The following is a 16071-nucleotide window of genomic DNA, read 5'->3' as shown; positions in this document are numbered from 1 at the left end:
GCCGTGCTGTATGGTGTGAGTCATGGTGCCGTGCTGTGTGTGGTGAGTCATGGTGCCGTGCTGTGTGTGGTGAGTCATGGTGCCGTGCTGTGTGTGGTGAGTCATGGTGCCGTGCTGTGTGGTGTGAGTCATGGTGCCGTGCTGTGGGTGGTGTGAGTCATGGTGCCGTGCTGTGTGTGGTGTGAGTCATGGTGCCGTGCTGTGTGTGGTGAGTCATGGTGCCGTGCTGTGTGGTGTGAGTCATGGTGCCGTGCTGTGTGTGGTGAGTCATGGTGCCGTGCTGTGTGTGGTGAGTCATGGTGCCGTGCTGTGGGTGGTGAGTCATGGTGCCGTGCTGTGTGTGGTGAGTCATGGTGCCGTGCTGTGGGTGGTGAGTCATGGTGCCGTGCTGTGGGTGGTGAGTCATGGTGCCGTGCTGTGGGTGGTGAGTCATGGTGCCGTGCTGTGTGTGGTGAGTCATGGTGCCGTGCTGTGGGTGGTGAGTCATGGTGCCGTGCTGTGGGTGGTGAGTCATGGTGCCGTGCTGTGGGTGGTGAGTCATGGTGCCGTGCTGTGTGGTGAGTCATGGTGCCGTGCTGTGTGGTGAGTCATGGTGCCGTGCTGTGGGTGGTGAGTCATGGTGCCGTGCTGTGTGGTGTGAGTCATGGTGCCCTGCTGTGTGTGGTGAGTCATGGTGCCGTGCTGTGTGGTGTGAGTCATGGTGCCGTGCTGTGTGTGATGAGTCATGGTGCCGTGCTGTGTGGTGTGAGTCATGGTGCCGTGCTGTGTGTGGTGAGTCATGGTGCCGTGCTGTGTGTTGTGAGTCATGGTGCCGTGCTGTGTGTGGTGAGTCATGGTGCCGTGCTGTGTGGTGTGAGTCATGGTGCCGGCTGTGTGTGGTGAGTCATGGTGCCGTGCTGTGTGTGGTGTGAGTCATGGTGCCGTGCTGTGTAGTGTGAGTCATGGTGCCGTGCTGTGTGTGGTGTGAGTCATGGTGCCGTGCTGTGTGTGGTGAGTCATGGTGCCGTGCTGTGTGTGGTGTGAGTCATGGTGCCGTGCTGTGTGTGGTGAGTCATGGTGCCGTGCTGTGTGGTGTGAGTCATGGTGCCGTGCTGTGTGTGGTGAGTCATGGTGCCGTGCTGTGTGTGGTGAGTCATGGTGCCGTGCTGTGTGTGGTGAGTCATGGTGCCGTGCTGTGTGGTGTGAGTCATGGTGCCGTGCTGTGTGTGGTGAGTCATGGTGCCGAGCTGTGTGTGGTGAGTCATGGTGCCGTGCTGTGTGTGGTGAATCATGGTGCCGTGCTGTGTGTGGTGAGTCATGGTGCCGTGCTGTGTGGTGTGAGTCATGGTGCCGTGCTGTGGGTGGTGAGTCATGGTGCCGTGCTGTGTGTGGTGAGTCATGGTGCCGTGCTGTGTGTGGTGAGTCATGGTGCCGTGCTGTGGGTGGTGAGTCATGGTGCCATGCTGTGGATGGTGTGAGTCATGGTGCCGTGCTGTGTGTGGTGTGAGTCATGGTGCCATGCTGTGGGTGCTGAGTCATGGTGCCGTGCTGTGGGTGTTGAGTCATGGTCCCGTGCTGTGGGTGCTGAGTCATGGTGCCATGCTGTGGGTGTTGAGTCATGGTGCCATGCTGTGTGTGGTGTGAGTCATGGTGCCATGCTGTGGGTGCTGAGTCACGGTGCCATGCTGTGTGTGCTGAGTCATGGTGCCATGCTGTGGGTGCTGAGTCATGGTGCCATGCTGTGGGTGTTGAGTCATGGTGCCGTGCTGTGGGTGGTGAATCATGGTGCCGTGCTGTGTGTGGTGAGTCATGGTGCCGTGCTGTGGGTGGTGAGTCATGGTGCCGTGCTGTGGGTGGTGAGTCATGGTGCCGTGCTGTGGTGGTAAGTCATGGTGCGGTGCTGTGGTGGTGAGTCATGGTGTCGTGCTGTGGGTGGTGAGTCATGGTGCCGTGCTGTGGTGGTGAGTCATGGTGCGGTGCTGTGGTGGTGAGTCATGGTGCCGTGCTGTGGGTGGTGAGTCATGGTGCCGTGCTGTGGGTGGTGAGTCATGGTGCCGTGCTGTGGTGGTGAGTCATGGTGCCGTGCTGTGGGTGGTGAGTCATGGTGCCGTGCTGTGGTGGTGAGTCATGGTGCCGTGCTGCGGGTGGTGAGTCATGGTGCCGTGCTGTGGTGGTGAGTCATGGTGCCGTGCTGCGGGTGGTGAGTCATGGTGCCGTGCTGTGGTGGTGAGTCATGGTGCGGTGCTGTGGTGGTGAGTCATGGTGCCGTGCTGTGGTGGTGAGTCATGGTGCCGTGCTGCGGGTGGTGAGTCATGGTGCCGTGCTCCATTGATTCTCTAGCAAATTCAAGACCAACTCCAAAAATATTAGATCTCTAAAAATTGAAGACCAACATTGATTAAACTTAAACTTGAGACATGATATAGTAATGAATGTCATAATGAGGCGCCAGATAGGCTGACGGGGACCAGGAGCTGGACTCACTACATACTGGAGAAGAACTTTTTTTATATAAAAGCATTATACAAAGTATACCAGAAGACACATTACATAAACAGAAGACAAATACAGGTACATAATAACAGGTATATAATAACAGATAACTCCACCAGAACCTAGAAACGCCAGGTACTGAGGCAAAACTACAAAACTTATATGAAAAATGGACACAGCAATTACACGAATACTGAGAGATACAACAAGGACGGATACAGAATAAACCAACACACACACACACACACATACACGACGCACACAACCACATAACAACACAAGGCAAAATCACATGGCACACAAAAATACATAATTAATATTCACAACTTAGAAAAAAATAATAAAAATAAAAAAGACGCCCGAGGCGCAGGCACAGTAACATACAAACCCCAAGAAACAAACAGGGGCCAACAGCAATTATACAGAGACACACGCACAACAAACACACACACCATAAAGTACAAAATAGGGAAAACAAAACAGCGTAAACAACCCACACAGGGCAAAAGCAACGGCCCACGCAGGAGCGAGGAAAGAAGCACACCCACACACAGACACACTAAACCAAACACACAACTGCAGGAGAAACCACAACAGAGCCATAGCAACCACACACTCACCCCGCTCAACCCTCCCGAGGAGGCCCACTGGAGGGCCGAGGACCGAAGACAAAAAGCAAAGAAGCCCCACCCACCCAACCCACAACCAACAACGAAAAACCCAACCCACGACCACTCACCCTAAAGCATCCCCAAGAACATACCCACCTGTGAACCAACAGCAGAACTCGCGCGAAAAAGCACGCTGCAACCACCACCACGTGAACCGCAAACGGCCTCTCACAAACCCTAAAACCCTAGCAATCCCATAACCCTCCCTCCGACCCACCCACACACATTACACATAGTCAGCTACCAGAAGACACAATGTATTGCGCACCCGGCGCGACCCCCGCAGAAAAGACAAAAACAAAAACCTCAAAAGGCCATCTCGATACCCCGGCCCACAAACCCCGGCCAATACGTCACGAAACCAATCAAGCAAACCCCCTAAGCGCCCACAAAAATAGAAGACATGCAACTGAGTCTCAGGGAGACCACAGTGCACACACGCGTCAGAGGCATGCAAACCCAGCATGCACAACCACGCATTCGTCGCCAACGACAAATGCAATAATCGAAACAACAATTCCCGCTGCTGCGGCACCAGAAACCGAGCCCCCAACGCTGCCCACACCTTCCCCCAATCCCAACACGGGAACAAACCCTCCACCTGTGGCATAATGCGACGAAATAAAACCCCATATACCGCCTTAACTGATAAGGACAAAAAACCCGGACAGCGGCAGACTTCCCGAAGAATGGTCACCACCCAAGAGTAAACAGGAGGGGTGCAGAAGGCCGCCTCCCGACAAACACCGAAATCCACCAAAAAGCTGAACCTAATAGAGCAATAATAAACACACAAAGCATTGAGCCCCCCCCCCCCCCCCCGCCCAGCACCAACCCTTGACACAACGAGACCCAGAACAACGCCCGAGCCCTAGTAAACACATCAAGAATACCCACCCCACCCTCCCATACAGCCAACACCAGTGTCGACCGATGAACTGGGTGGTAACGACCGCACCACACATACCGATAGACCTGGCGTTCCAACCCCAACGCCAGCCGGCGATCCAGGGGGAAGCACCAAGCCACAAACCAGACCCGCGACAAAACCTTGCAGTTAACAAGCAGTGCCCTCTGATAAATTGTCAACAGGCGCGCAGCCAACAAACCAATTGCAACACCGACACTACGGGAAACTGCACCCCAATTACAGGCTAAAGACCGCTCATAAGAAGCGAACCAGGTAAGCCCCAAAACGCACATAGAAGAGACAACTGGAAACCAAGACCTCTCCCACACACGGCGAGAGGACCACCCACCGAGACCCAGAAGACCGGACTTCTCACAATTGACCCGGGCCCCAGTGGCCAACTCAAACCGCTCAACCACGACTTGGACAACCCCAAAAGACCCCTCCGAGGCCACAAACAGGACGGTATTATCTGCATAGCCGCAGACGAGCAACCGAAGACCAGACGGCAGCCTTGGGTGCAATCAACGGACATGCCTTGAACGCCCGAAAAAAAGGTTCCTGAAATGTGACATACAGGAGCATAGAAAGCGGACAACCCTGCCGCACTGAGCGACCCACAGGGAAAGAATCACTCAAAAACCCGTTAATGCAAAAACGGCTGCAACATTGAGCATACAACATTCGCACCCAATGAACAAATAAAGGCGGATTCCCAGCCGCTCCTACACACGAAACACAAAAGCGAGCGACACACGGTCGAACGCCTTCAACCAATCCAAACAAAGCATCGCCGTCGTCGAGCGGGAGCCTGATACATACAGGAGCACATCACGAAACAACGCATTGCATTGCAACAAAGACCGACCCGGAATACCACAAAACTGCTCCACAAAGACAACAGACGCCACAACACAGCGACACCGACCAGCTAAGACCTTAGACAGGACCTTATAGTCCACATTCAACAAAGTAATGGGCCTCCAGTTCAAGAAGAACCGCAAATCGCCCGTCTTCGGGAGGAGCCGCACAATCCCAACGCACTGAGACATAGGCAGAACGCACTCCCGAAGACAAGTCCGGATCACCTCCAGAAGAACATCCTCCAACACATCCCAAAAGGCGACATAGAACTCAACAGGAAGACATTCCTGTTGAGAATTACATTCCACAATCTCACCAAAACAATCAACCCCAGCATGGTACCGCACATACAACTGTGATAGCCGCGCCTGTAACAACCGCAGCAAACCAAAGCACCCAGCAGCCTCGCGTTTGGAAACTACGCGAAAGAACAAACGACACTGCACCTTACACCCCTCCCACCACTTCAAGATAGACGGAAACACACACTGCTGGGCCCGAACCACGACCCACCAACCCCGAAACTGACAACAAACCCGCGGACAACGCAACAACCCACAATTCAGCTTCCACCACCCGCACCTGACCGGGCACACCAATCCGGACCACCACCAAACTATGGTCTAAGAACGCAACCGGGACAGTGCGGTAATCAAACACCGTACATTCCCCGCCAGTGACATACACCCTATCCAGCCACGAACGCACCCCACGTGCAGCAAACGTAAATGACAACTCGCCCCCAAAGAGCACAGCATCGTCCCGGAAACTGCAGGAACGCACCACCTCCAGCAGCGCACTCGAGTCATTCTGCGGACGAGCACTACAACAATCCCGCGCACTCGTCACACAATTAAAATCCCCCCCAAAAATCATGCCCCACATGTCATGATGCAAGAAAGGGAGAAGCCCCACCCAAAAAAACTCTTCCTGCTCCTGACGGCGCGCCGCCCCCGAGGGGGCGTACACCATCAAAAATGGAATGATGACCCCCAAACACTCCACCCTCCCATCCTCATCCATTTCTGTGTGAAGCACGGAGAAGGAAGCCCTCCAAGAAAACAGCATAAGGGTCCCCCCGAAAGGCGTCCTCGGCGGGTTGAGCACTACATGAAAATGAACACTTAAACACTGCAAGACAGACACATCATGAACATTATGCTCTTGAATAAAAGCCACATCCACACGTTGCTCCTGCAGAATATCCAACAGACCCAACTGGACCCCAAGAGCATTCAAACCTCGAACATTCAAGGACGCACATGCAACAGAGGGCGCCATCGGGACAACCTCAGGACACCCCCAACCCGTCGCGACCCACCGGCCGCACATCAGCCTGGACCCCAGGGCGTGCACAGCGATGGACACCAGGCACTGCACCGAGCCCCATGGAGGAGCCCTCCGCCGGAGCCTCAGGGCCCCCACCAACCGGAACAGGGGCTGAAGCCCCCCGACGCCCATCCTTAGATAACACGACCACCAGGTCCCAATCACCAGGAGCTGCCGTCCACGATGGGGAGCCACCGGCAGGGGGCACAACGTCCAACACGGAGGACACCACAGAAGACACCACGGCGACGTCCACACCCTCATCCTCCATTGCATCACGGTCGTCTGCCCACGACCGTCGGGGCAACGCAGCCCGAGCTGAAGGACGGCACTTAACATGAGGCTGCTGATCGTCGGAACTATGACCCCCAGCAAGGGGCGCCCCAGAAGAACCCGTCGCGGGCGGTCCCAAAGCCGAGGCAGCACGCCCACGCAGAACAGAAGCCTCCACAATATGGGGCAAAAGTCCACCACCACGCCCAGAGACTGAAGCCGGAGAAGGAGCAGGCCCAGCAGGCGGGAGAGCACACTCCAGCACATAGGGGGCATCCATCACGGACGACATGGCAGGCGCAGGCGAAGAGGGCGGGGAAGAGGCACAGGGTGGGGGAGAGGGCACACTCATCACAACCTCGGCAGCCTCAGGAAGCAAACAACCGGCGGCAGGGGAGGCAGGCACCACCTAACAGCAGCATCCAAGGACCCCACAGAAGAAACCGGCCGCGGATGCACCTCCGCAACCACTGAATGGAGAATACCCGAGGCAGGAGCCCCCAGGCCCACAGAGCACACCAGTGGACCAAACTTACCAGGGCCAGACCAAGCAGGGCCAGACCAAGCAGGGCCAGAGGGAGCACCCGCCAAAACCGCCACAGGAACCACACCAGGCACCAGGTCAGAGTGAGCAGGCGCCGAGGAAGCTCCACGGTCATCCAAGCAGGGGAAGCCACTCTCCAAGAAAACTGAGGGAGCTGCAGCACGAGGAGCGTCACAGCCAGCCGCCACATGGCCCTCAGCACCACACCGCAAACAGGTCCGTGTCTAGCCCTGATAAAAGACCCGGAGCGAGAGCCCGCGATACAAGAGTCTGGACGGAACAGGCGATGTAACCCGCAAAACAAGCGTACGAGTGCCCGTACGTAGCCCGCACAGCCGGCCTGCACCCAAAGTGTTGAAGCAGTGAAACACTACCACACCATACTTTGCAAATACCGCCCTCAGCTCGGCCTCGGGGAAAGTCACTGGCACACCATGAATGCTCACATATTGCACGACCCCCCCCCCCCCAGGGATCCGAAACGTCTACAGACACAGCCGAGGTAGAGATTGGAACCGTGCGGCCGTCCCAGTGCACCACAAACTCCCGGTACAACAGACCCGAGCGGAAGGACACCGCCACTCGAGTAGGAGAGAGTTTTTCCAGCCCTAACAAATCTTTAACGTCCACCTTGAGCTCATCGATGACAGCAATTTCCACTAGCGGCCAGTCCACCGCCCCAGAAAAATCGAGGCACGCCGTGTCAACCGGCCGGACGCGGGAGACACCACCAACAACCATACCGCCAGCCGGGTCCTCCGGCCAGCGGGCGCATCGCACCACAACCCACACCCGCCTCCATGCAACAACTGGCAGGTCAGGTGAGCACGTCCTGACCCCCTGGTGGTAAGTGAACGAATCACTGGAGAAGAACTTGATGTTATACCTGCTGGTGAACATCTCTGTTAAGACACGCTCTTTAGTTCATGGTTGTTACCAGAGAGGAGGTCAATAGTGAGGACCAAACCACTCATCAGAAAGTGTAGAGACGTCGACGTTTGGGTCCGTGCTGGACCACTATCAACCACAAGGCTGGATAATGGTCCACGTGGGATCGAAACGTTGTCATTTCTTCATCTTTTAAGGTGTTATTGTGACTCATCGTCTGCTGGAGGTCAATAATTGTGGAGATTTAAGCCCAACAACTCCCCCAGAGCAAGACTAAATATTAACCAAGATGCTTAAAGTATTGAAAAACTTAGAGTGAGCCCCGTGTTTCATATATTTATTCAATCAAGACAGTTGATCAAAGTAGAGAAGCATGCAGGGTTGTTAATGTGGTGCTGATTTTCAAGGAAAAGAGATACATCAATTTCGTCGACGTTTTGTTCAATAAACTTAAGGTCTATTGCGGGAGTCTGTCTCATTACCGAAAGCGTTCTAGCATTATGTAAGTAATGAAGAAATATGATATATTGACTCACTATAATGTTGGTGCTGAATGTGGAACATGGAAAACCATATTTTTACTCAGAAATAATATAATTTTATAACAAAATGAGACGAAATTAAGTGACCGGTGACGCCACAGGAAGTCGACGATCCAAGCGACATGTTGTGACTTTGGGTAATTAGATCCAAAATAATTACATTATTTCAGAGTAGAAATATCAAGGCATCAGGTCAGGTCAAGCCATCTAGTACCCGCGACCCCGGCCACCCCTCCCCCCCCCTTACTCCTCCACCAATGCCACCTACCCCCGCCCCCCCCCCCATCCCATCTCTCTAACTCCTCATATGTGTTTGAATCTCTAGATTTAAGAATGGTAAGGTTTCTGGTTCTCTCAGTGTCAGAAAAAGCGACACCATTTACTAACATTTAATATAATGCAGTTAACATTGCTGCTGTTTTGTCCTAACAAAATCATTCAAAGAAAACGAGGCACCAGTGGAAATTTCCTCGGCAGAAAACGGGGAATCATTGCCATGTAGCCATTAAACTCACCAGCAATAATATTGGGAATTCCTATTAAAACTTCAGTCTCTGGACTGTAAACAGCATGAAACCATTTCCCTTCAATGAACCTAATTATCAGTACTAAATCAACTTAAATATAAACCTTCTTTCCACTTCCTGATAAAACGCAACAGCCGACGCGAGAGGGAGAAGACAGAGGCAGACGCCATATTAAATTCTAGTAAACAAAGTCTTGTGAAGCAACAATTAAGCTCCACAATTTGTTCCCTCTACACGTAGTGTTCTGGGAGGTAAAGAGCTCCCATTACCAGCATCATCTGCCTCAACAATATGGGAGCTCTTCTTTATCCAATTCCAGTTCTACCTAACTATTATTGGCCAGTAGTAACAGATTAGGAATACCGGTGAGAACGAACGCTAGCAAGCCACCCTGGCAGGGTAAATATTACTTAAATCTTTTCAAATAAATTACATTATTTCCTCTGGTAAAGCTGTCATATATAGGTTACTATTATTATTGTGTGTGTGCCGTTCGACAGGTGAAAGTGGAAGAAGAAGAATAAATAAGACTCACTTGGTACAACAGGTGACATGAGACGTCAGCTTCACCTACAAGGAGTGTCAGCTGGTGTTATCAGCCGCGTCTTATCTGCTTGTTCAGGCCAACACTACTATACAGATAAGCTGGATTTGTTTTAATTTTAATTACTAACACATGTTGTCTTAACATTGTAGTGGATGTCTACCAATCAATAATTTCGATTGATAGACTATAGAAACTTCCCCCAGAATGTGTTGGAAACGATTTGTGGGAATACAATCATACAGTCCACTTTAAACATCATTGTTTGCTATCGAAATAAATAAATTAATGTAAGAAATAAATTACTATAAAAATAAATATAAATTAATGAATTGCTAATGAATAAGTCCCATGAGTCTAATTTTCCCCAAAATCAGGTTGTCTCCGATGGGGAACTGATCTTATGCCTAAGAGTCAGAGCTTGGTGGTCAGTGTCAGTGATGGTCAGTGTCAGTGATGGTCAGTGTCAGTGATGGTCAGTGTCAGTGATGGTCAGTGTCAGTGATGGTCAGTGTCAGTGATGGTCAGTGTCAGTGGTGGTCAGTGTCAGTGATGGTCTGTGAGGTTGCTTCAGTTGCGTGTGTGTGTGTGTGTGTGGGTGTACTCACCTAGTTGTGTTTGCGGGAGTTGAGCTTTGGCTCTTTGGTCCCGCCTCTCAACTGTCAATCAACTGGTATACAGATTCCTGATCTTATTGGTCTTTATCATATCTATATTTGAAACTGTGTATGGAGTCAGCCTCCACCACATCACTACTTAATGCATTCCATTTGTTAACTACCCTGACACTGCAAAAATTCTTTCTAACGTCTCTGTGACTCATCTGGGTACTAAGTTTCCACCTGTGTCCCCTTGCTCGTGTTCAGCCAGCGCTAAAGAGTTTGTGTTTGTCCACCCTGTCAATTCCCCTGAGAATTTTGTAGGTGGTTATCATGTCTCCCCTTACTCTTCTGTTTTCCAGGGTTGTGAGGTTCAACTCCTTTAGCCTTTCCTCGTAACTCATTCCTCTCAGTTCCGGGACCAGTCTGATGGCATACCTCTGAATCTTCTCTAACTTCGTCTTGTATTTAACTAGGTATGGACTCCAGGCTGGAGCTGCATACTCCAGGATTGGTCTTACATAAGTGGTATACAGGGTCCTGGACGATTCCTTACACAAGTTTCTAAAGGCAGTTCTTATATTGGCCAGTCTAGCATATATACCGCTGATGATATCCTTTTGATGTGGGCCTCTGGGGCCAGGTTAAGGAAGGAGTGAAGAAGTATATAAGCAGAGTGTTGTCAGTCGGGAAGTTAGTACATAGAGAGAGTGGCTTGACTTTTGAGGCCGCTCTATATCTATAATGTTCCCTTTTTAAGTACGTGACTATTTTAATTGATGTGTGTGTGTGTGTGTGTGTGTGTGTATGTGTCTGTGTGTGTGTATTCACCTAGTTGGGGGTTGAGCTCAGCTCTTTCGGCCGGGGGTGGGGGGGGGGTTTGAGTGGAGTGGTGAGGGTGGGGGGGGGGGGAGTTGAGGCGAGGGTGGAGGGGGGTGAGGGGGGGCCCTCACTGGTGACCGTCTTAGGTCAGTGGTGCGGCCTCAAAAGTCAAGTCACTCTCTCTATGTACTAACTTCCCGACTGACAACACTCTGCCTATATACTTCTTCACTCCTTCCTTCAAAATACAAAACAAGGAATAAACCGAATCTATTCTTTAAAAGATCAACCTCAAGATGGAACTACATGCAAAACTACACGTGACAACATTTTTAATCTCTTGTCTAGCACTGAGGTGTTATGTCAAGACCTTCACTCTCGTAGTGACTAATGTGCGGGCGCGCGGACGCGTTTATACAAACCACTTTATGAAGAACACCGGATGATGAACAGTTAGGTTGTTTCAACAGTGCCGGCGGAGAGGTGCCAAGAACAAGGAGGAACAGCTGGTTGTCGTCGTAGCATCTTGGCTTAGTCGTGGAAGAAGGTCAAGGTATTTGTGTCTCGAGTTGCATATGCTTCTAAATCACCCCCTTAATTGCCTCTCGCTTGTTAGGGCCGGAAGAGTGGAATATTGTTCTTGATTAGGTTAATAATTTCTGTGTTAAAGTATTATTTGGTTTGCGAGTTGAATTTTCCGTATTTTTTTTTTTATTTCTGGTTAAAGTTTAGGGTTATTACTGTTAGGGTGAAGTTAATAGTGATTATGGGTATGTTAAGTACCAGATGTTACAGTAGTGGATGTACCAAACTACTTTCCTATCCCCTCCCCTTCTACCCACTACACCACCATCACAACACCACCACAACACTACACCACCACCACAACACTCCACCATCACCATCACAACACTCCACCACCACCACCACAACACTCCACCACCACAACACACCACCACAACACTCTACCACCACCACCACAACACACCACCATCACCACAACACTCCACCATCACCACCACAACACTCTACCACCACCACCACAACACTCCACCACCACCAACACCACAACAACACACCACCATCACCACCACAACACACCACCACAACACTCCACCACCACCACAACACACCACCACAACACTCCACCACCACCACAACTCACCACCACAACACTCCACCACCACCACCACAACACACCACCACAACACTCCACCACCACCACAACACACCACCACAACACTCCACCACCACCACAACACTCCACCACAACACACCACCACAACACACCACCACAACAACACACCACCACAGCACACCACCACCACCACAACAACACACCACAACAACACTCCACCACCACCACCACAACAACACACCACCACAACACACCACCACCACCACAACAACACACCACCACAACACTCCACCACCACCACAACACACCACCACAACACTCCACCACCACAACACACCACCACCACCACCACCACAACACACCACCACCTCAACACACCACCACAACACTCCACCACCATCACAACACACCACCACAACACACCACCACCACAACAACACACCACCACAACACTCCACCACCACAACACACCACCACCACCACCACAACACACCACCACCACAACACACCACCACAACACACCCCCACCACCCCCGCAAGCACAACTAGGTGAGTACCAAACTAACCACTACCTCCCCATAAATCATTACCTCATCATTCACAATAGTCAGTATATGTGTGTACTGGGCACCGTGTGGGTACCAGGCAGCACGCGGGTACCAGGCAGCACGCGGGTACCAGGCAGCACGCGGGTACCAGGCAGCACGCGGGTACCAGACGGGTACCAGGCAGCTCGCGGGTACCAGGCAGCTCGCGGGTACCAGGCAGCTCGCGGGTACCAGGCAGCTCGCGGGTACCAGGCACCGCGCGGGTACCAGGCAGCGCGCGGGTACCAGGTGGGTACCAGGCAACAAGTATAGACACGTGTGGAGGTATTTTGGCAAGTGATGGTACAGGAAATACCTCGCACCCTGACCTTGGCCTTAGTGAGCCCGCGTTGGGGCCCCTTTGGCTCCCTGGGGTGTTGTGGTGGTGGTGGTGTTGTGGTGGTGTTGTGTTATGGTGTTCGGGTGTTGTGGTGGTGTTGTGTTATGGTGTTGGGGAGTTGTGGTGGTGGTGTTGGTGTTGTGTGTTGGTGTGGTGGTGGTGGTGTTGTGGTGGTGTTGTGTTATGGTGTTGGGGAGTTGTGGTGGTGGTGTTGGTGTTGTGTGTTGGTGTGGTGGTGGTGGTGTTGTGTTGGGGTGTTGCGTTGTGGTGTTGTGTTATGGTGTTGGGGTGTTGTGGTGGTGGTGCTGTGTTGGGGTGTTGTGGTGGTGGTGCTGTGTTGGGGGTGTTGTGGTGGTGTTGCACTCACCGAACTGTGCTTGCGGGGGTTGAGCTCTGGCTCTTTGGCCCCGCCTCTCAACCGTCAATCAACAGGTGTACAGATTCCTGAGCCTATTGGGCTCTATCATATCTACACTTGAAACTGTGTATGGAGTCAGCCTCCACCACATCACTTCCTAATGCATTCCACCTGATAACTACTCTAACACTAAAAAAATTCTTTCTAACGTCTCTGTGGCTCATCTGGGTACTAAGTTTCCACCTGTGTCCCCTTTGTTCGTGTCCCACCTGTGCTGAAGAGTTTGGCTTTGTCCACCCTGTCAATTCCCCTGAGAATTTTGTAGGTGGTTATCATGTCTCCCCTTACTCTTCTGTTTTCCAGGGACGTGAGGTTCAGCTCCTTTAGCCTTTCCTCGTAGCTCATTCCTCTCAGTTTCGGGACGAGCCTGGTGGCATACCACTGAATCTTCTCTAGCTTTGTCTTGTGTTTAACTAGGTATGGACTCCAGGCTGGAGCTGCATACTCAAGGATTGGTCTTACATTAGTGGTATACAGGGTCCTGAACGATTCCTTACACAAGTTTCTAAAGGCTTGTCCAGAGAACTGGATAAGCACCTCCAAAGGATACCTGATCAACCAGGCTGTGACTCATACGTCAGGCTGCGAGCAGCCGCGTCTAACAGCCTGGTTGATCAGTCCAGCAACCAGGAGGCCTGGTCGACGACCGGGCCGCGGGGACACTAAGCCCCGGAAGCACCTCAAGGTAGCCTCAAGGTAAGGTAGGCAGTTCTTATGTTGGCCAGTCTAGCATATGCCGCTGATGATATTTTTATGATGTGGGCCTGGACCATTCCTCCAGTTTGTCCAGGTCATCCTGAAGTCTCTCTCTATCTTCATCCGTCTTGATTCTTCTCATAATTTTTGCATCATCAGCAGACATTGAGAGGAACGAGTCTATACCCTCCGGAAGATCGTTTACATATATTAGAAACAGGATGGGTCCAAGTACTGAGCCCTGTGGGACTCCGCTGGTGACATCTCGCCACTCTGTTGTCTGCCCCCCTCACCGTTACTCACTGTTTCCTGTTGCTTAACTACTCCCTTATCCACTGGAGCACCTTCCCTTTTACTCCTGCCTGTTGCTCCAATTTTTTTAACAGCCTTTTATGGGGTACTGTGTCAAAGGCTTTCTGGCAGTCCAGGAAAATGCAGTCGGCCCACCCGTCTCTATCCTGCCTAATTTTTGTTGCCTGGTCATAGAATTCTTTCTATTAAACCTGTGAGGCACGAGTTACCATCCCTGAACCCATGTTGGTGGTGCGTTACAAAGTTATTTCCCTGCAGATGCTCTACGAGCCTTTTCCTCACGATCTTCTCCATCACCTTGCAAGGTATACAAGTTAGGGAAACTGGCCTGTAGTTCAGTGCCTCTTACCTGTCACCCTTCTTGTATATTGGGACTACGTTAGCTGTCTTCCAACTTTCTGGTAAGTCTCCTGTTTCCAGTTATCTGTTATACACCATAGAGAGTGGCACACTTAGTGCTTCTGCATTTTCCTTTAGTATCCATGGTGAGATTCTGTCAGGTCCAACAGCCTTTGTCACATCCAGCTCCAGCAGACACCTTTTGATCTCATCACTGGTGAGGTCAAATTCCTCCAAGGTTGTTTGGTATGCCTCCTCATTTAGTGCAAGGGTTTCTCCTTGTTCTATTGTGAAGACCTCCTGGAATATCTTGTTGAGTTCTTCACACACTTCCTTGTCATTCTCTGTGTATCTGTTCTCCCCTTTTCTCAGTCTCATCACTTGTTCCTTCACTGCTGTTTTCCTCCTGATGTGGCCATGGATGTTGGAAATTTCCAACAGTTATTCTCATCCCTATTACAATAGGATGTATTTCCTGTATTAGGCTTCATTATTATTTAATACTTATTTTCTAATCCTTAGTACAAAGGGATGTATTTCCTGTACTAAGCATAATAATTAACTAACACTACTGATTCGTAATTTAGTATCACAGAATTCATTGCATTAGGATGTGGAACATCTCGTAATTTCTCCTACAATTGTGCAGTGTTGCGTCAGCCACCCACAGAGAATAAATTTCCACATATCTGTAGATCTAATAGAAGTCCAACCATTTACTTTTCTTTATTAGGGATAATTATTTAGTAATAGGTTTACCTTATTTAGTATACAAAAGTTTACTGGAATTCCTTTACCCAGCTTGATCGCTGTTCTAGTAAATATTATCATAATCTAAAACCATTTCCACCTCCAAAGGATTCTCGTTTTTTTTGTGCAGTCTACATTAACTGACCTGCACTGTGAGAGTCAAACATCACCACATAAAGTGTTTAATCATAATATAAACAATATTCATAAACGCTTCCTTCCCTATTTAGCTTTAATGAATAAATATGATTTATGCTCGGGCCCCAACTGGGAGCTATGCGCATGCGCGACTTTGGGGAAGGAAGGGGGACTCGCCATCTTCGATCAACTAGCAGTACGGTGTTCAGAAGCGGTCCCAACAAATCTTACAATCTAGAAGGCATCCGTACATCCTCGGACGTCAGATTGAGGACGCAGCTTACCAGAATCACAGACAACAGTTCGGCAGGCATTCTTACCTTGTTCAGTTGTTAATTTGAGCTCTGATAATAACTAATATAGGGGCC

The sequence above is a fragment of the Procambarus clarkii genome, chromosome 43, assembly GCF_040958095.1.
Source record: "Procambarus clarkii isolate CNS0578487 chromosome 43, FALCON_Pclarkii_2.0, whole genome shotgun sequence".
Classification (NCBI taxonomy): Eukaryota; Metazoa; Arthropoda; class Malacostraca; order Decapoda; family Cambaridae; genus Procambarus; species Procambarus clarkii.
This window is presented reverse-complemented; position numbering follows the sequence as displayed.